The 26,489-nt window shown below is 42.2% G+C and overlaps 1 protein-coding gene across 1 annotated transcript in view; it reads left to right on the top strand.

Moving 5' to 3' along the window:
• CHCHD3 (coiled-coil-helix-coiled-coil-helix domain containing 3) overlaps positions 1 to 26,489 on the top strand; it is a 134,897-nt gene that overhangs the window by 71,931 nt on the left and 36,477 nt on the right. The gene's annotated exons all lie outside the window — the stretch shown is intronic.

Below are 26,489 nucleotides of genomic sequence, written 5' to 3'. Positions count from 1 at the left end.
TTTTTAGTGAGTTTTGAAAACAATATTAACAAGATACATATTCATGTATACAGCTTAGCAGGATGGAAGAAAACCCCTTGTTTTTATGGATTAGGAAGATGAGCATGTTGCATGAATTATCCGTGTGTATAATTGGTCTTAATGAATATTTTAAACAGAGGGCATATCAGATACTGTCTCGGTGTTTTGTCCTATGTTTTTGAAGATGACATTAATGAAGTCATGTTCTTGGCGATGAAAAATAGTTTGAAAGGATGAGGGCAAATTAGTTTAATGATTCTAAAACTGCATTATTTAAACAGTTAAAAATTAAGATCCTTCACAAAAACAACCCCTTCAGAATACCTTTCTTATTCTCAAATGACTGGCTGGTGTTGAGGGAAAGGCATCTGCAATATCTCATCCAAGCTGGCTTCTTACGTGGTGGTTGTACCTCTGCTCATAGTTATGAGCCTTCCGTTTTATCGTTATGGTGCTGGAGTAATTCATGGCAGAGGATGTGCGGTAAACAGTGATTCTTTGAAAGCTTTTGCTTTAGTTTTTTAAGGTGCCATGCAGCAAATAAGATTTTATTCTTAGTTGTTTTTACTGTTAAAATAGGTCGCAAATACAGTGCCTTCGCTTATTCCTGTGGAGTGAAGATTTCCAATGCGGAACCACACGTTAACGTGCATGTGAATGTATTGTTGTTGTGTGCAAGTGAGATAATGAACTTTAAATAACTATATTGGAGTATTACTTAAGTGTCATCCCCCAAGTGGGGTGAAATAGGCGGACTCTGCCATCTCTTGCTTTCTCTTCTTGGACTTGGAAGCCTCTAGGACTGCAGCAGGCACTTCTGAATTGACTGTTTTATGCCACACATGATGTTTGCTCTGGCTTCAGGGTGGGATTCTCGGGATATTAAGGCTTTTCTTTTCATTCTGACTTTTTTATTTGTAAGCTAAGGAACCTTTGCTTTGCCAAGTTGTCATCTGGGTTGTTTTCAAAGTACACGTGCATATTTCTCCTGCCCCAAAAAAAAAAAAAAGAAAGAGTTGTTCGAGCTCTGAAAGGAGGTGAACTCTGTGCTCCAAATCTGGCTTTGAACTTTTTCAGAGATGTGGAGATTGCAGAATGAAAACCTGCAAAAGCAGGGAGGTCACGTCTCCTGCAATCCCGGCTTCACCGAGGCTGGCGCCTGCAGCCATTATTAAGGTCATTTGTGAGATTCTGTGTTGGTGATTTTAGAGCACTGGGATGGAAATAGAGCTTTAAGAAAAAAAGGAAGGTCTGGAAAGGCCTAACGCTTTGGAAATTACAGAGCACAATAATAGGCTGCTTATTTGTTCCTAAACTTGTCCTGATTTCAGTGGAAGGTACACAGACTCGGAGTATGGGCTGTTGAGCAAGGATCAGAACGGGAGTTAAGGTGGGAGCGGAGCAAGTGGAGCTCAGCGAAGGGATGTCAGTATGAAGAAATGTGCAGTGTGAGCCTGTCACCTGTGACAAAGAATGCTAATTACATTCTCAGATCACTCTTACATCAAATAAGCACACTTTAAAAACACTTCAGTTATGTGTATGTGGTATTTCTGTCTGTTGCATCATGGAGTGTCAGAGCTCATCTGTATGATTAATTGCCTTTTTGATTACTTAGCTTTTTCAATTAGAAGCTTGGTATTTGTGTTCTTCAGTGCTGCTGAAAAAACAATGCAGACATTGATAATAAAGGGAGATGACAACAGAACAGATTAGTGTCAGCACAGCGTGCTCCTTATGGAGAAAATTACTATACATATTCAGTGCCAGATGAAGTCTGTCAATTATAAAATATTTCAGTGACTGAGTGAAGATGCTCAACCTTTTCAGAGGATTAATACAGGACAAAATAACTGTGCACCAGTGACAGCTGTGATGCTAAAACATAAACAATTCTATTCTCCAGGGCAATATCTGTTCATAAATTTGGTTTATGTGCTAAAAACCTTTTGATACTTTCCGAAAACCCAGCGATTCCCCTAACAGCTGCCAGTGTTTCTAGGTCAAAGATAGCACATAAGCTATGAGTTATTACGTGCTCCACAGCAGCAAAGCAAAATGAGATAGCTTAACAAAGGAGTTAAAGAATAACCTTCTCATACTGTGTATCTGACTAGGATGTAAAGCTGTTATGTAAGAGTTCGCACGTTAAGCTTTGAGAAAAATTTGTCGGTGTTTTTCATTGTCTGCTGCCAGGCTGATGGTGCTCCTTGACTGCAGAGGCAGACCCCAGAGATAGCGGCATCCAAATCATTGACATATGTGTTACCTTACATTGTCTTAATTATTTACTATAATAAGGTGGCATTAGTGGTATTTTCAACCGTTTGCTTTTAATTTTTTAAATAGCAGAGCAAGAAAAAGGAAAACAAACATCTCAGGCAGGTTGAGCAGCTTGTTACCTGGAAGAACGATCCCATGGCCTCTTCCTCTAACGTAGTCTTACGTGTGTATCCACACACACGCTCACACGCTTCTATCCTCTTGTATTCCTGCACTGGAACAGGCTGCCCAGAGAAGCTGTGGCTGCCCCATCCCTGGAGGTGTTCAAGGCCAGGCTGGATGGGGCAGGAAGGACGTGGACCTGTTAGAGCGGGTCCACAGGAGGGTCACAAAGATGATCAGAGGACGGAGCATCTCTCCTATGAAGACAGGCTGAGAGAGTTGGGGTTGTTCAGCCTGGAGTAGAGAAGGCTCCGGGGAGACTTTAGAGCCCCTTCCAGTATCTGAAGGAGGCCTGCAGGAAAGCTGGAGAGGGACTTTTTACAAGCGCATGTAGTGATAGGACGAGGGGGAATGGCTTCAAACTGGAAGACAGTAGATTTAGATTAGATTTTAGGAAGAAATTTTTCACTCTGAGGGTGGTGAGCCCCTGGCCCAGGTTGCCCAGAGAAGCTGTGGCTGCCCCATCCCTGGAGGGGTTCAAGGCCAGGTTGGAAGGGGCTTGGAGCAACCTGGGCTGGTGGGAGGTATCCCTGCCCATGGCAGGGGGGTTGGAACTCGATGATCTTCAAGGTTCCTTCCAACCCAAACCGTTCTATGATTCATCATTGTTCTGTTCAGCTCCTCCGTGTCCATCATCCTTCCATCATGCCACTGGTTTCAATGTCAATTCCAAGCCCTTTATAACCATGTTTGCATCTCTGGTGTCGCCGTGATACGTAGGTTCCAGTCAACATCGACAGTTGCATTAATTTTGCCTACAGAGCAGCTGATGCCCTGTCGCTCCTTCACCCAGTTGCTTTTGCCTTAGAATATCTTTGCTCCCTCTCATGGCTGTAGTTTTGGCGTCGTGCAGACATTCACGATGAGGGGCATCTCTGCGTGCTTCTTTCGCTTCGAGAATGATGCAACTCTCCCTAGTTCAACTTTTCTTCGGCAAATCCAACTATTTTCATGTTACGCTGCTTCATAATACTATTATGCTTCGTTACGAGAATCATGCCCCTAGTCATAGGAGCAGAAGAAAGTTAATTTTAATACACTGCTGTATGACACAACTACTTAATTTATCAGTGTGAATGAGCAAGATATGTATCCCAATATTAATCAGGATATTTCTTGCTTGAGCTAAGTTTTTATGCTTGTGAGTGTCCTAGAAATACTTTCAGTAAGTATTGAGTAGTATGTGTGTGAATATGCAAACAGAGTAAGGTAATAAAATTATTCTGTTAGTATTTGGAGATTTCAGCATTATGTTAGATAAACTACAGATGTATCAATCAACAAGTTACTGCCCTGATAGGTCTTCCTTGCCGATTCTATTATTTCTGTGCATGTCCTTGCTGACATAGGTGGCCTTTGCACAGTGATGCTACTGCGCCGTACAGGGCTTACTCCTAGATCAGAGCCTGAGAATATAGACGTAAGTTCTGGAAATGTGATCCTCTTATCTGCATTCAGTTTTTCATGGCTTAAATTTTGAGGAAGGATTTGCAAATCGTAGGTTCGGCACTTAATTTGGGGATTCTACTTACCATGTAGGCTGTCAAGGAGCATTAACCTTAAGGTAAGACGAGCACACAGAGCACAAAGCTGTGAGCTGATGGCACATACTATACCAGGTGTTAAATAGTATTATCCATCCTGCTTGCTACAGTAAATAGGATTTCGCTATTATGATGTGTCAGGATTTTCAGAGAAATCAAATTTACTAGACACTAAACTGCCATCCTCGCTGCTGAGCAGCTTTATTCTGGGATCCTGTGTTCATACTAATCCTGTTGGTAGGAAATGCTTATACCGATTGTGTGGGGAAATTATAATTTAATGATCTCTTCCTTTTTTCTATTCAAGGCTTAGAATGGACCAACATGCTTTGCAGTGATAGCCCCAGTGCTCAGAAAAGGAGATGATATACAGTTCAGCTTCACAGCCAAGGATTGGCTTTTTGTAGGTGTTTATAATGAACATAAGTGCTAAGATGCAAACAATGCGAGTTCCACATTTGTTCAGATGCTTTAGAGGCTTGTTTACCTTCTCACATCTCAACAACTAAATAATCAGAATCTGTTTACTGTGGTTTTTGTAAACTGTAGTTTGCAAGATGTAGATAACAGAGGGGGACTATTATAAAGCAGTATAATAGCTACAAACATTTTTATTCCCTACAATGTATTTTAGCAGTTCAAACATTTTTGTTTCTGTTTGTTTTAAGTTATCGGTCTGTTTACTTTCTTCGATCTTGCATGACTGTATCAGCAAGAATTTCATAACCAGAGGATGATTCTGCTCTCACCTCTTGTATTTAGAAGTTTGTATTCGCTAGAGCAAACATGTTTACTCTCCACACATTTGTACTGCGTTCTTTCATGTCTTTCAAAATCAAATAGCGGTGATGTAGGTACAGTGTTTTAAGACTTCAGGCTGGATCCAGCAAAGCAGGAGATGGTTTTGGCTGATGATACTGTGTATGGAGCACTTAGAGGAGACACAGGGAAAGCTCACCAACCTTTTGTCGTTGTTCCAATGAAGAAATGGAATTAGCTGTAGCAGAGAGCTGACAGACTTGCTAAATTACACTTGTTGATTAAGTGCAATGGGTGCTTTCCTTGTTGGACACAAGGGATACAGGTAGGTTTTTCCGTATTGTCCACTGCAATACAAAATACTGCTCAAAGAGGTTCCTGTTCTAAACGCAACGTATAGCAACAGTAATAATCACTGTGTTCTATGTTTGCTTTGTATTTTGCATCTTTTTTACCGTAGATGAGTAAAGCAACCTTTCGGTAGCAGCTTTAATGTGTACTGCCAACATCTTTTTTGACAATTTGTTCTGCAAAGGAATAGAATCGTAGAATGGTTTGGGTTGGAAGGGGCCTTTGAAGATCCAACCCCCCTGCCATGGGCAGGGACATCTTCAACTAGACCAGGTTGCTCAGAGCCCTGTCCAACCTGACTTGGAATGTTTCCAGGGATGGGACATCTGCTGCCTCTCTGGGCAACCTGGGCCAGTGTCTCACCACCCTCAGTGTAAAAAATGTCTTCCTTATATGTAGTCTGGATCTCCCCTCTTTTAGTTTAAAGCCATGACCCCTTATTCTGTCACAACAGGCCCTGCTAAAAAGTTTGTTCCCGTTTCTCCTGTAGGCCCCCTTTAGGTACTAGAAGGCTGCAAAAAGATGTCCCTGAAGCCTTCTCTTCTCCAGGCTGAACAGCTCCAACTCTCCCAGCCTGTCCTCCCAGCAAAGGGTCTCCAGCCCTCGCAGCATCTCTGGGGCCTCCTCTGGCCTCTCTCCAACAGCTCCGTGTCCTTTTGCTGTTGGGATCCCCCGAGCTGGAGGCAGCACTGCAGGGGGGTCTCCCCAGAGCGCAGCAGAGGGGCACAATCCCCTCCCTCGCCCTGCTGGCCACGCAGCTGCAGATGCAGCCTGGGATGCGGTTGATTTTCTGGGCTGCCAGCGCACATTGCTGGCCCATGTTGTGCTTTTCACCCCCCAGCGCTGCCAAGTCCTTCTCGGCAGGGCTGCTCTCCATGCCTTCATCCCCCAGCCTGTATTGATACTGGAGTTTGCCCTGACCCTGACCTTAGGACCTTGCACTCGGCCTTGTTGAACCTCATGAGGTTCATGCAGGCCCACTACTTGAGCCTGTCCAGGTCCCTCTGGATGCCATCCCATCCTTCAGGCATGTCACTGCATCACTCAGCTTTGTGTCATCTGCAAATGTGCTGAGGGTGCACTCGATCCCACTGTCTATGTCATTGATGAAGATGCTGAACAGTACTGGTCCCAGTACGGACACCTGAGGGACAACACTTGTCACTGATCTCCATCTGGACTTTGAGCCATTGACTACTATGTTCTCCATCCAGACACTGAAACTCTTATAACTTCCCTGGCTTTCAGAGTGTCTCCAGTTTGCCTCTATGGAGATGCTTCATAGCCCTCTGTCCAGAGAGATGAATTTGGTAAATGCGCTATAGCTAAAAATGTTCGACCTTTTTCTTTCTTCTGCTATAATATTTAAACTGATGCTTCCAGCAATGCCTGTGTTTTCTTTGACCTAACCAAACTCCATTTCAGCAAAGACTTGATGAAAGGCAGTTTGTAGACTTTCCTCCTCTTTAAATTCTAGGTAGCTATGCCTGTGTTGTATTACTTAACAATAATTTTGAATTTTAACCCGTCAGTATAGCAGCAGTTTGTAGATATCCATGGTTTGAAAGAAAACAGTTCTGTTGTTCTTACCCCCCTTCCATTTTTATGAGATGTTCTCAGTGTTTTTTTTCTTTTTTCTGTCTATCATATGTTTGGATATCTATTTCTCTCTCTTTCTCGCTCCCCATATCAAATATATATATGTATGTATATAAAAACCTGTATATCAATACATAACCCTATTTCCAAACACTTTGCGGATAGAAGCAATATAATATGTTATCGCTTCCATTTGGAGAGTACTGCTGTATATCATATTATGTAATTATTAATGAATTGTGTTACATCTCTGAAGTTATTGGTGTCTTTTTTTTTTTTAAATGGATGTTCAGCTGCAACAGTGAGTTCTTGTAGTTTTCCCCAAATCGATACAGCAGGAGACTTGAGTATAAAATCAAGATATATTAATTTCTCATTTTGAATTTGGGCCAGGAGACTTGTCTGTGTCTGCGCTCATGTGCTGCACCAATGAGATAAAAGTAGGAGTTCATCGGAGTTTCCCAGTGCTTTGTATTTCCATATTGCTCGTGAAAACCACCCTTTTTAGTACTGACCAGAGCGTAATGTTTTTGTCAGTTTAGCATAATAAAGCTGTCAACCCAACCTGTGATCTTGCTTCATGTTGCCAATATTAGAAAATTTCTCTCTTCAAATTTCATTATATTTTGGGGATAGAGCTTTTGTTGGACGCTTCTTGCCTGGCAGGTTGAGATTAGGAAACTTGCTACCAATTACAATATCTGAAACCTCAACCTGATTGACAAAGACAGACTGAGCTGTAGCCTTCTGACGGGAGCGCTGCATTAATGCGCTACCTCCATATCGTGCTGAGCCACAATGATTATCCTGAACAATTGTTTTTAAGCCTTGATTTTATATTTTTTCCTGTTCATTATCTTTTATTTACCATTTTCTGAACAAATAGCTATATGCTAATTTTTAAATACACACCTCACCCGTCTATTTTTTTCCCTAAGTCCACCAAAAATGCATGGCATTTTCTTCTGAGACGTTTTCCCATTAAAAAAATACCTCTTTCAGTCTCATCTTTCACTATCACGTATCTAATCAATAGCGATGCTGAAATGCTGCTTAATAACAAAATAAGGCGTTGTTCCACGCTGAATAGTAGGTATTGATGTTTCTCGAATTGTTTGTTTATAGATTATTTTTCCATTCTGTACGTGTGTCTGTATAGAAATGGAGACAAAAAAAGAGTGCAATGATAAATATTCCAGGCTGTATTCCAGCCTTTTTTTTCCCTGTGCAGTAAGATGCTTGATAACTTTTAACGTGTAATCAGTAGTTTCACAGAGGGGTGTTTTCAAATCTTTTTTTTTTTTTTTTTTTTTTTACTTAGCCAATATGTGCAAAGCCGTGGTTGTGGATGGTTTTTGATTTTTGGTAGTTTCAGTTTTGGGGCAAAAGATGTATAATTCCATGTTTTCATCTTGTAAGAATTTGCAGAGCACCTAGGGATAATGGTATACTGGATGCAGACTAATAACTTAGAGCAAGAGGGATGTATTTCTATGATCTCTCAAGGCTTTTCAAATACACTGTGTGTTTTGTAACGCGGTTATGGGGTGGGTTTTTTTCCTTTATTTCATCTCTGTTAGTATATTTCTCTAACCCATCATCATTCTTACAACTTTGTTTTCCTGGGTAGCTTCTGGTTTACTACATTTTTCCTGCATCACTGGCCAGAACTGACTGATATTTGCCTTCCACTCTTCCCGCTATGTTTCATTATGCTGTGTTAAACTCATCCTGCAATCTCTTTCTCAGCCTATACGATGCCCCGGTGTCGTTACCTATAGAATTTCAGCACTGACATTACCTCAGGTATGGGGGAAGGTGTTTTTTTGAGGTTGCGCTGTCTGCATTACGCAGAGATACACTCAGAGAGGTGGGATGGCCTTTGATTAGAAGCGTGGATGCTCAAAACCTCCAAAAATTCACACTCTTAGAGATTTTGGTAGTAAATAGGGGATATAGTTACCCAAGAAACAGGGAAATAATACTTTTCAGGAATTGGCTATTTATATAGTGCTTTGTGTTTATCCAGCTATCATGCAGCTTTGTAAAGATGAGTTCTTTCATAAACCCATTTCTGTTCCTGCAGCTTTTAAGTCCTCACTGCTTGAATTGCAATTTTTTTTTTTTCCTGACTTTTCCTCAGTTAGGCAATTATCTCTGCTCTGGATCTCGGCATTTACTGACTTCCTACTGTACTTTAAGAATAGGAATTTGTTTACGGTCTCATGATAACTGGTCATCACTAATCATTGTTTTTCTCTAAGAGCGTTTCCGTTTGGCTTAAAGTCACTTAAATCTTGGTGCTTGTGAAGTCTGAGCACATATATGGATTGTTCTTATGAATAAAAAATTCTGCATCAGAAGTGTGGCCAGCAGGGCGAGAGAGGGGATTCTGCCCCTCTACTCTACTCTGGTGAGACCCCACCTGCAGTACTGCATCCAGCTCTGGAGTCCCCAACATAGGAAAGACATGGACCTGCTGGAGTGAGTCCAGAGGAGGGCACAAAGATGCTGCGAGGCTGGAGCCCCTCTGCTGTGAAGACAGGCTGAGAGTTGGGGCTGGAGAAGAGAAGTCTCCGGGGAGATCTTATTGCGGCCTTCCAGTCCCTAAAGGGACTAGAGGAGAGCTGGGGAAGGGCTTTTGACAAGGGCATGTAGGGATAGAACGAGGGGGAATGGCTTCAAACTGGAAGAGGGGGGGTTTAGATTAGATATTAGGAAGAAATTTTTCACTCTGAGAGTGGTGAGCCCCTGGGGCAGGTTGCCCAGAGAAGCTGTGGCTGCCCCATCCCTGGAGGTGTTCAAGGCCAGGTTGGACGGGGCTTGGAGCAACCTGGGCTGGTGGGAGGTGTCCCTGCCCATGGCAGGGGGGTTGGAACTCGGTGATCTTGAAGGTCCCTTCCAACCAAAACCATTCTATGATTCTATGAAAAATACAGATGAGGATAAACTGTGATGGGAGTGGGACCGTATGGGGCAACACTGTAAATCAAGGCAGTTGGAAAGCAGCATGTTGGGCAGCTCCTTCGCTCTCCCTCTTCTTATTCCCATGTCCGAAATCACATTGCCCAAAGAGCTGGATAACTCCTTCCTCCTGCCGTTGCTGGCTGTGCCCGATGGAAGGACTGGAAATGACAGCGAGCAGGACCCGGCTGCCTGTGCGGTGCTGGGAGCGAGCGCTTCTCTCCTGTGGGATCGCTGTCGCGCAAAAGCACATGCCGGATCCTAACGAGGCTAAGCAGGTTGTTCATCCAGCACCGCTCGCTTTTATGCATACAAATTAGTGGTGCATACAGTTAAACATAGATGTCTACATTGCCTAAGTCACCCTCAGCGATTGTGTCCGCATCTGTTTTCGTTTATAGTTTCAGCTGCGCTTCTCCTCTTCCCCTTCTTGAGGAGCAAAGAAAAGCATCAGGAGAGAGAATTTATTTTTTTTTTAATAGGCAAAATGGAACAAACTGAAGAAATTTGTCATTTGAATGTTAAAAGGCAGTGTTTATCGCATTTCATAGGATATGGCAAAATGTTTTTAACATATGGGTAGTTAATGAATAAGCAGCTTTCATTTCACCCAGGTCTGTTCCCTCCTCCCACCATCTTTCCTTTACAGAAATTGAAGTTTGGGAACAAATGCTGCACTTAGTTAACGCTATATTAAAACAACACTCAATGAGATGGTTTGCTTGGATTTCTTTGTCGAGGTAACATTCAGAAAATACTGCAACTCTAGATTGAATGACCTGACAAGTAAAATACTGAATTTTTTGGATACTTTCTAGATATTTTACTGGTAACATGGTATTTGGAATAATTCCGCAGGAATACTCTTTTAGTCTCTTTTGGTTTCCTGGGAATCTGATAGAAATATTTTCCCTTGAACATATTTATCTTTTTAATACATTCATACTTTTTTTTTGGACTTTTGGGCAAGTTGAGCATTGGATGTAAAAAAGTGGAATACAGACCAGTCCCTATTTTGCCTTGTTTTCTCTTCTCTGTCCTTTGCGCAATTGCATTTTAAACCAAGAAGTACCTAATTTAAGTATACTTCCCATTTGAACAAGTCTCAATGACATTTTATGTGCATTAAAACATTCTCTGAGCGCCCTTTCTCTTTCAAACAGTCCCTTTTCTGCCTAAGCAGTAGTTAGTAATTTTTCCCATTATAAAGCAATAATGTTTATGTGAAATGTTACCATGCTTTTTTTTTTTTTTTTTGTAAATAGTCTTGTAAACCTGAAGGCTGAAATAGCCATCCTGAGCCCATACCGGCTTCATTTTCACTGCTGTCACTCTGAGTGATATTTTAATTTTTTCTGCCCCTAAAAATACTTCAGTCTCATAACCGATAGATAAATGAGAGAATCCCCAGGAAATGCTGCAGAATGTTTCTATTTGCCAGCACAATAAATGCAGAAGCTAATAAATGTCCTCTTACATCAAGAGGAGGCGTATAATGAGTAAATGATGGGAAAAGGAATTTGGGAAATAAATGATCAATCCAATCTAAGTCGACAAACAATTTCTTAATAACTTGGCCTTCGGCGGAGAGAGGGCTCCGCTCAGCCCGGAGGAGCTTGGCGCCAGGGACGGGCCCTTTCCATCTGGCAGCTGATGGATTTTGTGAGGCTGGTTTAGGTCCAGTGAACAATAAACTGCCATTCAGAGACAGTCTGTTTCACGTGAGGTTTTGGTGGTTCACCATTTGTGCACAGAGGGAAAAGGGAGAGCAGATTTAATCCTCGTCAGCCTCAACAGGCCGTAGGGTTGGGTGGAGAAGAACCTAATGAAGTTCAACAAGGGCAAGTGTAGAGTGCTGCACCTGGGGAGGAATAACCCCATGCATCAGTACAGGTTGGGGGTGACCTCCTGGAGAGCAGCTCTGTGGAAAGGGACCTGGGAGTCCTGGTGGACAACAAGTTGCCCATGAGCCAGCAATGTGCCTTTGTGGTGAAGAAGGCTGGTGGTCTCCTGGGGTGCATTAAAAAGAGTGTGGCCGGCAGGTTGAGGGAGGTCATCCTCCTCCTCTACTCTGCCCTGGTGAGACCACATCTGGAGTACCGTGTCCAGTTCTGGGCTCCCGTTCAAGAAGGACAGGGGACTGCTGGAGAGAGTCCAGCAGAGGGCTATGAAGACAATCAAGGGACTGGAGCATCTTTCTGCTGAGGAAAGGCTGAGAGCCCTGGGGCTGTTCAGTCTGGAGAAGAGAAGACTGAGAGGGGATCTCATCAATGCTTATGAATATCTAAAGGGCGGGTGGCAAGAGGATGGGGCCAGACGCTTTTCAGTGGTGTCCAACAACAGGACAGGGGGCAATGGGCACAAACGGGAACATGGGAAATTCCATCTCAACTTGAGGAAAAACGTCTTTCCTTTGAGGGTGGCAGAGCACTGGCACAGACTGCCCAGAGAGGCTGTGGAGTCTCCTTCTCTGGAGACCTTCAGAACCCTCTTGGATGCGTTCCTGTGCAACTGCTATAGGTGACCCTGCTCTGGCAGAGGGGTTGGACAGGATGATCTCCTGAGGTACGTTCCAACTCCCATCATTTCGTGATTCTGTGATTCTGTTTGTGTAGGGTAAGCCCAGAGAATGCTGGTTTTGGGGATGGCTTTGTGTGAAGGACACGGTTCACACCATGCTTGAGGAAATCAGTGTTCTGCATTGTGTCCTGCTCCTAGCATAGGCATATTGTCTATCTCATCTCATTTTATCGTGCAAGATACCAAGTCCTGCCCAGGAGCTATTGTGAGATGACATTCTTAACATCAGAGAGATCCAGCCACCGTAAGAGCTGAACCAACAGCTTAGGCTGCAGCAACACAGTAAGCCCACTGCAAATAGAGGGGGTTACACAGATGTACTGGGTTTTGTATAAGATTAATTGTGGCCCAGACCTCAGCTTTGGCCAGGCTTTGCCACAGAAGGAGTGAAAGGTTAAGTGAAGTTTTTTCTGTGTTAAGAATTGAATACAGAAATTCAAAATTCTATATTTTTCTATCATCTGGGAAACTCCCTGGACACTAAAATACTAGCTTTAAAGGTGGCAGAAGGAACTCAAATTCAAGATGACCAGGAGGGTTGAAGGAAGAAAACTGGGGGAAATAGGAGGGGAGAAAATCAGAAGAGTGGACTTGGTGTCAAGCCTAGTGACAACTTCTTTTCAGCCAGGTTTTTGCTTTGAAGAGAGCAAAACCAATTTGTCTTGGGCGTTTCTCAGCTTCCTTTAAAATCCCTGACTCCCCATCCCCTCAAAAGGGATGAAATGAAGACACTGAGTTTCTGTATTTGTGAGATCCTTCCTGGAAAAAGAATGTGTCATTTTACACCAGTATTTCCAAGTTGAGGGTTTCTTTTGTCTTTTATTGTGTTCAAACTGTTTTTCGGTCTGTTTATGGGTTCTGTGTCTATTGACTCGCTGCAACCTGTTGTAGGTGATGCAACCTGTTGTAGGTGACCCTGCTCTGGCAGGGGGGTTGGACTAGATGATCTCCAGAGGTCCCTTCCAACCCTAACCATTCTGTGATTCTGTGATTCTGTGGGTATGGAATGGGTCCAGTTCAGCTACGAAGGGGTTGTTGTTGCTCTTGTGGTTTTTAATTGGGATATCCAGACGGCGTAGCAAAAGTGGTGGTGAACCCTCCGGAGCTGGGAGAGGGGACAGAGACGATAAAGCCAGGCTGGCGGTGTCTTCAGCTCTCTCTAAGCGTGTCAGAGAATTGAAAGTTCCCCCATCTTATGCCTTTCTAACTAAAAAGCATTATACCTGAAAGCTGAGACTTTTCAATATGTTTCTATTCACATGCATATTTCTATGCCTCAAAAGGCCTTTCCTTTTGAAATATGGAAAGATAATCATGTGTTTGAAATGAGGAGATACTCTCCTGCCACTTTTGAAATCTTTATTTTTTTTCCCCATGTCAGAGAGTTTAACCGTTTGCATTACCGTGGGCTGTAATCACGGAGGAATATGTATTTATGCACACTAAAACACAAAAACATAGCTGCGGTAATTAGGAAGCAAATTCAAATGAACCATAGCAGGAGAGTTCAAACATATGTCTAATTCTCAGAGAAGAATTATAATTTTTTAAAACGTCTTACCTTAATAACATTTCAGTGTTTTCCATATCTGGGACTGCTGTAATCCAGTTGGAGATGTTTGTTTCTTTTCTGCAACAAAATTTATTGCTTATTTGTCTATATATTTATCAGCCATAAAGCCCAAAGAAGATATTCCTTGTTCCCATTAGACTGCGACAATAATACAGGATATTTTTTGCTGTTTGATACCATATGTATTTTTTAAAAGCATTGCAGATAATTGTTGCTGCGTGCCAGCTCAAATGTCTTTTCGTGCCAAGTTTGCTACTGATTTCGGTAGTTAATCCTCACTAGCCTACGGCTTTCAAAAGTAGAAGCATAGTAGTGCTTGGCAGTGGTTAACATGATATAAACTCTAATTACTGCTTTCTACAGGTATAAATACTTGCATTTTGACCCATGTTATAGAAAGCGTCTCTATTTTTTTGAATAAATGGCAATTTTGCCTTTGAGTAACAAATAAATGTTTGAACAGAAAGTCTGTTTGATAATCCTATTTCTGGTGCATACCTTGGGAAAATCAGCGCTTTTTCATTGCCTCAGTTTCTCCAAGCAAGGGAAGAGCGATGCAATCATCAGAATATACTGAGAGTGAATTCTCGGATAAATTCTATAGAAGGAGATACCACACAATTTATTGTCTGGTGAAATAAGCGAATTAAAATCTGCAATCTTTTGTGTTACGCATTTTATTCAGCAAAATGTCTAGAAATTCAAAGGCATGATTTTAAGTTACTGTTTATTCATTTCTTGCTTAACTTGCCTAACAGGCTTTTAAAGCGTTTTTGCACAGATTTCATTTGCAAGATAGCAAATTGTTATTTTTCATATCAGGAGGTTGTAGTGTTGCGTATGTTTGCTGTTTAGTGCGTTGAAACAGCATAATGCAAGTTACAAAAGTATGTATTAAAGACTGTTCTAGATTGTAGTGAATGATATCTCAGGCATTATTTTCCAGCAAACCCGGCTCTGTGGGATTTACAGCAGAGTTAGGTGCTGGATGTATGCAGGGCTTTTGTGATTACAGTCGTAATACGGAGATTTTCACTTTTTTCTTATCCCTACCTCCCACTGGGTTTCAGTTGCGCCGGCTTCGTGTTCGGCAGGTAGCGTTGGAATTGAACGCAACATGCCAAACCGATCTTTTTTACAAGCTGTGTGTTGTTCGGTCGAGCATAAAGAGCAAAGAAAAAGTGGTTTGGAAGAAGACAAGAGCCACAGTCTTAAATCAGGACTCCAGGAGCCCCTTTTTGAGCCGATGCCATTCCGACCCTGTGTGTCAGGCGCTCAGGAGCTCTGTCTATTCTTACGCAAGACACCTTGATGTAGTTTCCTGTAGCTGTTCAATTTGGTGTATGAACTGTTGTGGATATAGGAGTTGAATGTACATTTGCCGATGATACTAAAGTAGGAGGAGCTGTGGACTCCTTCAAGGGTAGAGCGGCCTTACAGAGAGATCTGGATGGGCTTGAGAGCTGGGCAATCGCCAACCGTATGAAACTCAACAAGAGCAAGTGCCAGATTCTCCACCTGGGATGGGGTGATCCTGGTTATACGTACAAATTGGGTATGAGAGGCTGGAAAACAACCCTGCAGAAAGAGATCTGGGGGTTTGGGTTGAGGGCAAGTTAAATATGAGTCAACAGTGCGCCATGGCAGCCCAAAGGGCCAACCATGTCCTGGGGTGCATCAAGGACAGCACCGCTAGCCGGTCAAGGGAGGTGACTGTCCCACTCAACACGGCACTGGTGCAGCCCCACCTTGAGCTCTGTGTGCAGTTTTGGGAGCCTCAATAACAGAAGGACATCGAACTATTAGAGCGTGTCCAGAGGAGGGTGACCAAAATGGTGAAAGGCCTCGAGGGCAAGACTTACAAGGAGCAACTGAGGTCACTTGGTGTGTTCAGCTTGGAGAAGAGAAGGCTGAGGGGTGACCTCATTGCTGAGGGGTGACTTCATCAGAGCTTTCCTCAAGGGGGGCAGTGGAGGGAGGAGATGCTGATCTCCTCTCTGGTGACCAGCGACAGGACATGAGGAGATGGAATGAAGCTGCATGAGGGGACATTCAGGTTGGACATTAGGAGAAGGCTTTTTCCTGAGAGGGTGGTTGGTCACTGGGACAGATGTGGTCATGGCACCAAGCCTGTCGGAATTCAAGAAGCATCTGGACGATGCTCTTAATCATATGGTTTAGTTTTAGGTAGTTCTGCGAGGAGTGGGGAGTTTGACTTGATGATCCTTATGGTCCCTTCCAACTTGAGATATTCTATGATACATTCTCTATCTTGTCCCCTTTAATACCAGTGAGTAGATACACTATTTTTTTTGACTTCACGCTACCAAATAATGCATTGCCAGCATAACACGCCCCTTGAAATGAATACAGACCATACTGTATTCATTACACTTTTCAAACAGCTTTCATGATGTTCCTTCCTTCCTAAGAATTTGCTGCTGCTACTGTCACTTAATTTTTTGAAACTGTCTTTAATTATATGTTTTAAATAACGTGCAGAATGCTGATGATTTGAGAATCTCTCGCGGCTGAGCAAGCAGTAGTATTTCAGTAGGCTTTCAATTGAGCAAAACAAAATATTGCTGTGTATAGGTAAGATGAATTCTTGGATAACAGTGGAGGACGGACTTCCTTTTGTTAGAAAATACGAAGAAGTTTTCAGAAAATGACCCTTTTAAATTCAGGAAACTTCAATGAATTTTTTTTTCTTTGAATTGTTGCCATGAACTGACAGGAGATGATTTCAGATACTTGTAAAATTGAAAGAACTTCATAAAAAAAAAAAAATAATCCTTACAAGACCTATGCTTTTATATTGGAAAATCAAGTGCACAATGCTATGTGTGTTTGTACCATACAATGTGTGGGAGTTATTGGGAGTTTTAATAAGTGGGAGTTTTACCAGTGGTTAACAGAAGAAAGATTTGTGGACAATATTTGAGGGGACATATGATGTCTTTTTATTTGACTACTTGATGTAATTAAAGCAAGTTTTCAGACACTTGAACCTGTTTTCATGTGGCTCTGAGTTTACTGGTGGTATTTTACTTCTGTTCTTGTTCAGGCTTTAAGAAATGGTATGAAAGTGGAGTAAATAGAAAGCTTCAGTGTGCAGGTAGCATAAATACAATTCCACGTGGCATGATCCATAGGACACACATCCAGTACAAATGGGGGATCATCCTTGGAGGTGTTCAGGACTCAGCTGGACAAAGCCCTGAGCAACTTGGTCTAGTTGGACCTGATTTAAGCAGTGCACTTGGAATAGGTGACCTCTAAAGGTGCCTCCTAAATTATTCTGAGTTGGCACTATAAAATGCAGCTTGCCAATTCAGAGAATTTACGTTACCACTTGTTGCATCTGGAGAATGAATAAATAATTACTGTTGCAAAGAGCTACTGTAGTATTCAGTAAGATTACAATGATGTAGATCTTACAAGGTATTTCTAGATCTTATAATAGCAAAATGGAGGTTTTTCCCATAGTGGGTTTAAGATAAATGACCAAATCAAAGATATGGGGACCTTTTTCAGTATCTTTCGCACTGTGAAGGGAAGAAGAGGAGAAAAGACAGTGACAGTATCAAGTGCATTCCGAATGCTCCCATAATTAATATAGATATAATGTATTATATGGAATAAACTGGAAAAATCAAAACTTGCAAATACTATCAGGCAACTGTGTGTGCCATAATCAACAATGATGTATAATATGTCTAGGTAGACCTGTTGCTGTAAGGAGAAGTATGAATGACTGTGGTTGGGTTTCTGATGTTTCGAAAATAACTACTATGTGTAGTCTGGAGAAAAGGAGGCTGAGGGGAGACCTTATTTCTCTCTACAACTACCTGAAAGGAGGTTGTAGAGAGGTGGGGGCTGACCTCGTCTTGCTAGTAACAGGGGATAGGACAAGAAGAAACGGCCTCAAGTTGTGCCAGGGGAGGTTTAGATTGGATATTAAGAAAAATTTCTTCACCCAAAGCATTGTCAAGCACTGGAACAGGCTGCCCAGGGATGTGGTGGAGTCTCCATCCCTGGAGGGATTTAAAAGATGGGTAGACGTGGTGCTGAGGGACATGGTTGAGTGGTAACTTGGCAGTGTTAGGTTGACGGTTGGACTCGATGACTGTAAAGGTCCTTTCCAACCTAGACGACTCTATGATTCTGTGATTCTTCCCTCGGTTGTTACATATTATTTTACTGTTATATTGGCATAGTACAGTGTAGAACAGAGTATTTGCCACAGAGGAAAGCTGGAGTAAATTCCGGTGTCTTTGCATACCCTCCTCGGTGAGATTCTGTGGCACTGGTGCATTTTCTGTAACTTAGCTTAAAGTGGAAACATCTAGTTTGCATTAAATACCTGAATTCTCTCAGTAATTGCTGGTGTGAGATACACACCACTGAAAGCTGATCAAACCGTCTCATCTACTTGGCTGTTGATTGTTGAGGAAGCGTAGTTTAAGCATCTGTCTATAGGTAGCTGATGAGGTTTAGGTGTGATGAGTCCCATCCTATGCAACAAAAGCTGTGGACTATTGCCAGCACGGGTAGAGGGATTAGCAGACCTGGTTCATAATAACAGCGGTGACCTACACAGGCAAATTTTGAGTTACCAATGTTAGCCAAAATAAATGGACACGGTGTGGGGGGACTATGTGAATAACGCAGACGGCATTCTCGAGGCACAACTAAGAATCTGTTCAGACTAATGAGGAAGAGGTGTCTGTGAAAGGCTGTGGATGTCTGAAGAGATGCTGGTGAATAACACAAGTGATCACTTTGAATGGAAAGGAAAAAATAAAGACACCGGTGGGAGGATATACATATGTAGGACAGAACATACACTAAATACCTGCAGGAAGGTTGAAAGGCGAATAATAGTTCAAGCTTGAAAGATGCGCTGAGCACTGCGGGAGGGAGAGTTGAAATGGATAGCAGGAGTAAACAGAACCTGTGAAGAATGCAGGAAAAATGAGCCCAATAAATAGTGGGAATCATCTTTAGAGGTCACAGAACATAGTTATAAATGATGAATGGTTTTAGGGGTCTGCATTTGAATTATTTGGCTTAGCGTATCATCCAGCTGTAGGAATTTTGTGACATGTTGCCTTGTTACTTGAGAGCAATAAAACTGCGTTTTTAACTTCCGAAGTAGTGTATTTGGTGCTAATGATTACACTCTGGCATGCTGAGACACTTAATCGGTTTCTTTTTCATAGGTCCTGGAGTTTTTATTTAGCATGTTTTTGAGTGAGAAGGCCACCTGCCTTAGTTTTGGCTGTGTTTCTTTCAGAAGGCAGTTTCCAAACAGAATGGGTCTGCTGGGATACACTGGTGTAAGAGCATTGAAAAATTCTCACATTAGTTTGATTTAAACGTGCTCAGAGCTCGTTTCGTTTCTTGCTTCACTAAATATGAGCATAGTTCTCAACCTAGACAAAGTGTAAAATGGGATTTTCTTGGATTCCGGTACTTAACAGTCATCTAAACAAACGCATACAATGTTGTTCACCAAGGGATTTTTTTATATCCTTCTCATTCTTGTTGTACCAGTCCTGATATTTCTTCAAAGGCCAGGTTGGATGGGGCTTGGAGCAACCTGGTCTGATGGGAGGTATCCCTGCCCATGGCAGGGGCCTGGATCTCGATGATCTTCAATATCCCTTCCAACCTAAACCATTCTATGATTTCTATCATCTTGTGGGTGGTTGGACATGGATCATGAACTTGGCACAGTGAAAGGATGGTCTCTCCATATTCACCTCCTCTTTAATGACTTGCTGATCCTGACATCAACAAAATCTTTTCCCTGGACAGTGATGTAAACAGCCAGATACTAACATTTAGAGCATTTGTGCCAGCAATATCAAAAAAATTTTTTTGGTCTCACAAAATGCAAATATTAAAGGGGTCCTGAATAATAAGTTCATCCTACTTGCATAGTGCAGCTCGTAATTCCACAGTATGAGGGCTTTGGTGGTATCCATCAAACTTGTTCTGTAGTCTCAGTGTAGTATCAGCGTCGGCTGTGCTGAGTCAGTTATCTGAGAAAGTTACCACAACCTGAGATCTGTTCAGGAGAACAAAGACAAAACTTTTTGAAGCAGTGCTATAGGGACAGGGACAAGCCTGTGAGATGACGCTGTTGCCAGGGCTGTTGGATTGAGGGAGACGGAATATTTTAGAATTTCTTTCAAGAACTTTATTCTTGATCTCTTGAGGGTTGGCGCAGAAGTGTTATTTGTGGCAGCATTGTGCTTTTCAAAAAATGGTAATCTCGCACTCATTATGCCCTTAGGCAACCAATCTCACTGAGCAGTGATAGTGGTAGATCTAATAAACAAAGCTAAACCCAGCTACTTTCCATTTGTTTGAAAGAAGATATAGCTAATCTGTGATTCTTTATGTTGGGCTTCTGCCACAAGATGAATTTCACATACAGCTGCAGAGCAGATTGCACATCTACAAGCCAAAATAGATTTTCATTCTGATATCAGATATATCACTCACTGACTGACTGTGAGTATACATATTCATAGAAGTATTTGGACTGGAAGGGGCTTTGGGAGGTCCAACCTCCTGCTCAAAGCAGGATCAACACTGAGACAAATGGGTGCTTGAAGGCTGTATCCAGTCAGATCTTTGATGACCTCCAAGGCTAGAGATACCACAACCTCTTCAGATCCCTGTGCCCCTGCTTAATTATCCTTGGAGGGAAATATTTTTCCTTATATGTATTTGGAACCTCTATTGTTTTGATTTACAACCAATGTCTCTTGTTCTCCCACTGCATATCAGTAAAGAGTTTGTCTCCGCTTTGCTGATAACCACCTCTTCGGGCTTTTAAAGCTGCTGTTAGGTGCCCCCAGATCTTCCTCTCTTCCCAGCTAAACAAGTGATGTTCCTTCGGCTTCTCCTCAAGGGGCATGTTCCCCTAATTTGTTGTCACCTGCAAACTTGGTGAGCATGCACTCCATCTCTGGGTCATTGGTAAAGATGTTGAACAGGGATGCCTGTGGTATAGACCCCCGAGGAACTCTACGTCTAGCTGGTTTCCAAGTAGAGCTTCATGATCCAGCCACATTTTCACCCATAATTCACAGAAGCAATTTTCTCTTATTCTTTCGACCACTTTAATGGGATATCTGTCTGCCTCTGAAAGCTGACCAAAATGAGTTTGAAACAGGTGGTGTTTAAAGTGATTTTCCCAGATCGTTCCTCTGACTGCAGAGGATGAGCAACAGGATCTTAAAATTGTGGCTGCTGTAGTCCCCAAAAGAGCCACCTTGAACTCAGGGCTGTCTCTGTTACAACTTTGCAACAACAGCTTTGTGAGTCAGCTCAAATTGTCTTCCCTCGAGTCTCTAACACCTCTGGACTTTGGAAGAGTTATTCATGCAGCAGACGAGCTGCAACTATGCACAAATTTAATCAAAGACTTAAGCTAAGCTGACTTTGTGCTGCTGTAGCAAAAATAGGTATTTTTAAATGGTGTATAAATAATGTACAGCTGTCTACACTGAAGTAAAATATTGGGGTATCCTTGTAACCCGCAGCCATTCAAGCCTCGTGCTCATCCTGGTTTGCTTGTGAGCTGATGTTGTTCCCTATGGTGTGACTTTTGCTGTGCATAATAGGATATGATAGGACAAGGGGTAATGGCGTTAAACTAAGAGTTGGGGTTGGTCAGCCTGGAGAAGAGAAGGCTCCAGGGAGACCTTACTGCTGCCTTGCAGTACTTAAAGAGGGCCTACAGGAAAGATGGGGACAGTCTTTTTCGCAGGGCCTGTAGCGATAGGATGAGGGGTAATGGCTTTAAACCAAAAGAGGGGAGATCCAGACTAGATATAAGAAAGACATTTTTTACGCTGAGGGTGGTGAGACCCTGGCCCAGGTTGCCCAGAGAGGTGGTAGGTGCCTCATCCCTGGAAACATTCCAGGTCAGGTTGAACAGGGCTCTGAGCAACCTGATCTAGTTGAAGATGTCCCTGCCCATGGCAGGGGGCTGGACTAGATGGTCTTTAAAGGTCCCTTCCAACCCGAACCATTCTGTGATTCTGTAAGTGGCCCGTTGGGCCAGTATTTAAAAGTTAATTCCATTCAGAAAACCAACGATGGGAATTTTAAATCCTTTATGAGTTATTCCCAGTGCTGCAGTCTCTACCCAATGCCACTGAGAGAAGGGATTTCTTGATTTAAATTTCTTGGGCATCGCCCCGGCAGCAACAATACCCGTTCCGATGTGCCTCAAAGACAGCACTTGGCAGCTTGCTGGGTTCATGTGCCATTTTGGGTGGAAAGTCTATTTTAGGACGTGGGGAAATAATATCTGTTGGTACCTTAGGGACACTGTAATTTATAATGTGTAAGAGTGAAAGGGGTGAGACCGAGAAGGAAATTTGTAAATAGGGATCATTTAGATGAGGCATCTTGTCATCAGTGGGAGACGTAAATATAGTTGTGCATTTACACGTGCATCTCTAAGATTGAGAACATTTGTATTAAAGACCGTACTACAATTACATGCAGATTAGATGCTTGGCTGAATAGCTGTAAGAACTTTGAATAGATTTGTCCTTTTCACAAAGGTTTTCATATTCTTTGGCAGCTCTGAGTGTTAACAAATTAGAGATCAATGTTCTACTAGGGCAGAAAAGTGAAGTGAAGCATATCTTGGAAGAAACTTTAGAGACATTAATAGTTGCAGTTAAAGGTATTAGTTAGTGTTGCCTGAAAAAACAGGATTGGAAATTCAAAAGAAAAGGTCAAAGAATGAGCTGTTTTCCCCATTTTCTGCTGATAACTGAGTTAAATACTTTGCCCCACTTGCTGCACACTGGATGTATACTCTTTGACGAACACGTGTCAAGAAGTCATTTGCCAAGATACAGCATGTTTTTCTCCTTTGTTTTCTTTGTTTGAATAGGTCATAGTATCACAGAATCATAGAATGGTTTAGGTTGGAAGGGAACTTGAAGATCATCGAGTTCCAACCCCCCTGCCATGGGCAGGAACACCTCCCACCAGACCAGGTTGCTCAGAGCCCCATCCAACCTGGACTTGAACACCCCCAGGGATGGGGCAGCCACAGCTTCTCTGGACAACCTGGGCCAGGGGCTCACCACCCTCAGAGGGAAAAATTTCTTCCTAATATCTGATCTAAATCTACTTTCTTCCAGTTTAAAGCCATTCCCCCTCATCCTATCACTACATGCCCTTGTAAAATGTCCTTCCCCAGCTCTCCTGTAGCCCCTCTAGGTACTGGAAGGGGCTCTAAGGTCTTCCCTGAGCCTTCTCTTCTCCAGGCTGAACACCGTCAACTCTCTCAGCCTGAAGTACTGTCTCTTTCTCTGGCATCTTCAGTACTGTTTTGGATAACTTTTTGCTTTTTTATCCCTCTGTAGAAACATCTATGTGGTGGCATGGGTGTCCAAAGCCCTCCCTTCAGTCTCAAATAGTTCAGAAATCTGTTCCATGAGAGGGGCACTCTGGTGCAGAGCCAGTTTCTTCCAGGACATAAGAGGCAGATGAGCTTTTATAAAGGCTTGGGGGTAAAAGGCAAAGGAGAGGCAATTGCACTTGAATTTGAGAAAATATGTAGCTCTAGGCAAAATTCACCAGAATCCTGAAAATCAGTCTTAGCCTTAACTTCCTTGCCATCCAGATGTCCTCTGTAGGCTCAGTCCAGGATCCCAGATCATTATCTTCACTTTTTTTTTTTTTTAATTCTGGGGCTTCTCTTTCAGTTTCTTTTCTCTCTCCCTGCCTTGCAGCTGCTTTTCCCACTTCTTGCACATAAGAAGTTCTCCCCTGCTGTGAAAGCATGTCCCCTGATCTGTCCCTGCATCTTTAGTCTCTGACTGTTTCTGAGTTGTCCTGAACATCCTACTTGAGTGGATGAAGTCTCTCCTCGAGGGATCTGTTGGGTGCTTCTCCAAAGGTTACTTTTATGCTGCAGTTCAGAATTAGAAAACTGCTTTGCTTTGGGCAGCAACCGTTCTTTTGTGGAAAGATGCTTCATTTGAATAGATTATCATAAAAGCTTATTATTTTCAGCCCTCATACAGAGAACTTTCTGGTCCATCCAGTGGGTTCTGATGAAGGCAAAACAATACCGAAGGCAATCAGTCCCCTCATTCAAAAAGGAGCTCATAATAGCATTTAAAAACCCCAACAAGAGCAGAAGTCAGAAGCGTTATGGAGGTTCTCTGAATGTGGAGTTGAACATCATTCGTTTCATGTCTGGAGTTGAAAAATGCAACAATTGGCTGAATGGCACAGGTGGACCAAATGAGAGAAGTCATAACTTGTATAAAAAATAACTTGAGTAAAAATTCAAGCAAAGGCCTCATCTGATGACATTTCAGAAGAAATTACCTCATTCATATATAATTTTAATAGCATTTGAAGTGGAATTAAGATGCAGTATTCCTTGGGAATCTGTATGACGTTATATGCTTGGTTTTCCATAGCTTATTAAAATCAATTCAGAGACAATTAGAGGTTTTTAATTCAAATAAGGATGCCATAAAAATTGTCATATATTTGTAAAGCTGTAATTTAATATAATTTGGAACTGGGATGTAAGCACACCGCAGTAGGTAGTCTTATTCTCTTTTTGTTCTTTCCCCTTTCCCAATTCCTCCTGTTTTCTCTCACTTGTTGCTTTTAGTGGCAGCTTCACAGCTCAAGCGTGACTGGGAATTTTAAGGCTATTTCTTCAAACAGGTTAAATTTGCCTTTTTCTTTACAATCCACAAATCTACATTATAGTTTGCGTAAGAGTGGGGCATGATCTAGTGATCATACACCTTTCATGGTCCCTCTCTGGTACCCAAAACACGCTCCCATGTGGGTTTCCTTTGCACAATTGCGGTAGTAGGTCTCTTCGGACAGCGATGGCCTGGCCTGGCTTCTTGTCCCTACGTGGCAACACCAGAACAGAAAGGGCAACGTGGCAGTCTTGAGGCTGGATTCAAATCTGTGAAGCAACTCTGTAGGCTTGAGAGCTATTCCTTCCTTCTGGCTTTGGACATCTTCTCTTGTAAGGCCATGTAGGCCTCGGGCTGCGTATCAACAGGATGAATAAACCAAAACCCTTCATATTATCCGCAAATGGGTTCGTAAAAGATACTGAGATGAAATGGCCCGAAGTTCAATTAAGGGATAAAAGAAAGCTTGACTTTGCCTCTTTTTAATCCATTTCTGCTGAAGAAAACTTTCCAATTTGCCATTCAGGGAACATGATAATCTTTGCCTGCCGATGCTTTGAGTCCTTCAGTGGGGGAGGATGACAAGGAAAAAGAAGTCTTTAAATTAAAAATTCTCCCCTGATTCTCAAAGGTGCCAAACAGCCCAAGCTCTTCGTTCCTTTGGTGGGTGGAGCAGGTGCTGAGCTGCTCTGAAGTCAAGCTGTGCTCATTTTTGTCTTTCACAGCGCTAACTTGAAGCAAAGGCCAGATTTGTCTCTTTTGTATGGAAGTCACATGTCTTTTTCTTTGTCGAATAAACTGTTAACTACATAAATTAAAAAAAAAAATTAAATAGGTTGTATGAATGTTAGTCTCATTTTGAATCTGTTCGGGGCTTTAAGAGCCAAGGGGCTTAAAAGAATTTCAATGGCAAAAAGAAGTCATGATCTGTCTGCAGTAAAAACAGTTTCAGCACATTTGTAATAAAATAGTGCATATAGGTGATGTATCTTTAGTGAAATTAAATGAGGGCTCTCAAGTTCTCCTGGTTCTTTAGATAACCTTTTATCAGCTTGGATGACACAAGATCTTTCAGAACTTTATCTGGCTGAAAATCTGAAGATTTTCAGCAGAGACTAAAACATGCACTTCTACTTTGAGGTGCCACATGCAGACAAAACAGCTGACCTTCTGAGGTTCTGTAGGAATTTATTTTCTTACACAGGCCTTTGAAATCAGATCTGTCTAGCAAAATAATTCCTCTCCTATTCCTCCACAATATGGTCTTTAAGAAGCTTCTGCTCTTACTTTTTTGTTTGGGGAAGATTATTTCAGGGGCAAACATGATGAAAATACTTTTGCCCGTGGTCAGATCTCATTTTTCTCTACCTGAATTATAGCATTATTTATACTTGCTAAGGCTTTGTGTATTTATCAGGGGAAATTGGACGGATTTAAAATTAAAATTCATGCCCTCTTTTCTTTAGCTTCTCTTCCACAATGCCAGCCTACGCTTCTCCCTGTTCCCTTTTTTGAAGGTAGCTCTTAAAAAAGCACTTCTTCCCCAAGAACGGCAAATCCCAATCTTTCTTTTCAAAGAAGGATTCTAAATGAGAGGCATAGAAAATACTACTTGTCACTCGATTTGGTTGCATCCTGTGTGTTATCTTTGGGCCATAAACACTAGAGTAATTTAACATGTCATGGTCCTATTCACGTCAATTATTTTAAAGTCACATGTGAAATCAATCATTTGACTAAACACTGAGTTTTTGCAGCTTTTTTTTCAGCAAAACTCCTCTGAATGGCTTACTGCCTGGATGGTAACTAACAATGTTACAATACTTTAAAAAGTGTTGAATAGGTAATTTTTGGAACTGCATTTTAAGAATTTTCTTTAAGGAAGCTAAAATTGGGCAGAGTTTGGATGCTTTCTGGGTTCCGCATTTTGCCATC

Source organism: Charadrius vociferus, unplaced genomic scaffold, assembly GCF_000708025.1.
Source record: "Charadrius vociferus isolate BGI_N301 unplaced genomic scaffold, ASM70802v2 scaffold32, whole genome shotgun sequence".
Lineage (NCBI taxonomy): Eukaryota > Metazoa > Chordata > Aves > Charadriiformes > Charadriidae > Charadrius > Charadrius vociferus.
The sequence above is the reverse complement of the archived record's forward strand: the minus strand, read 5'-3'. Positions and strand labels throughout refer to the sequence as shown.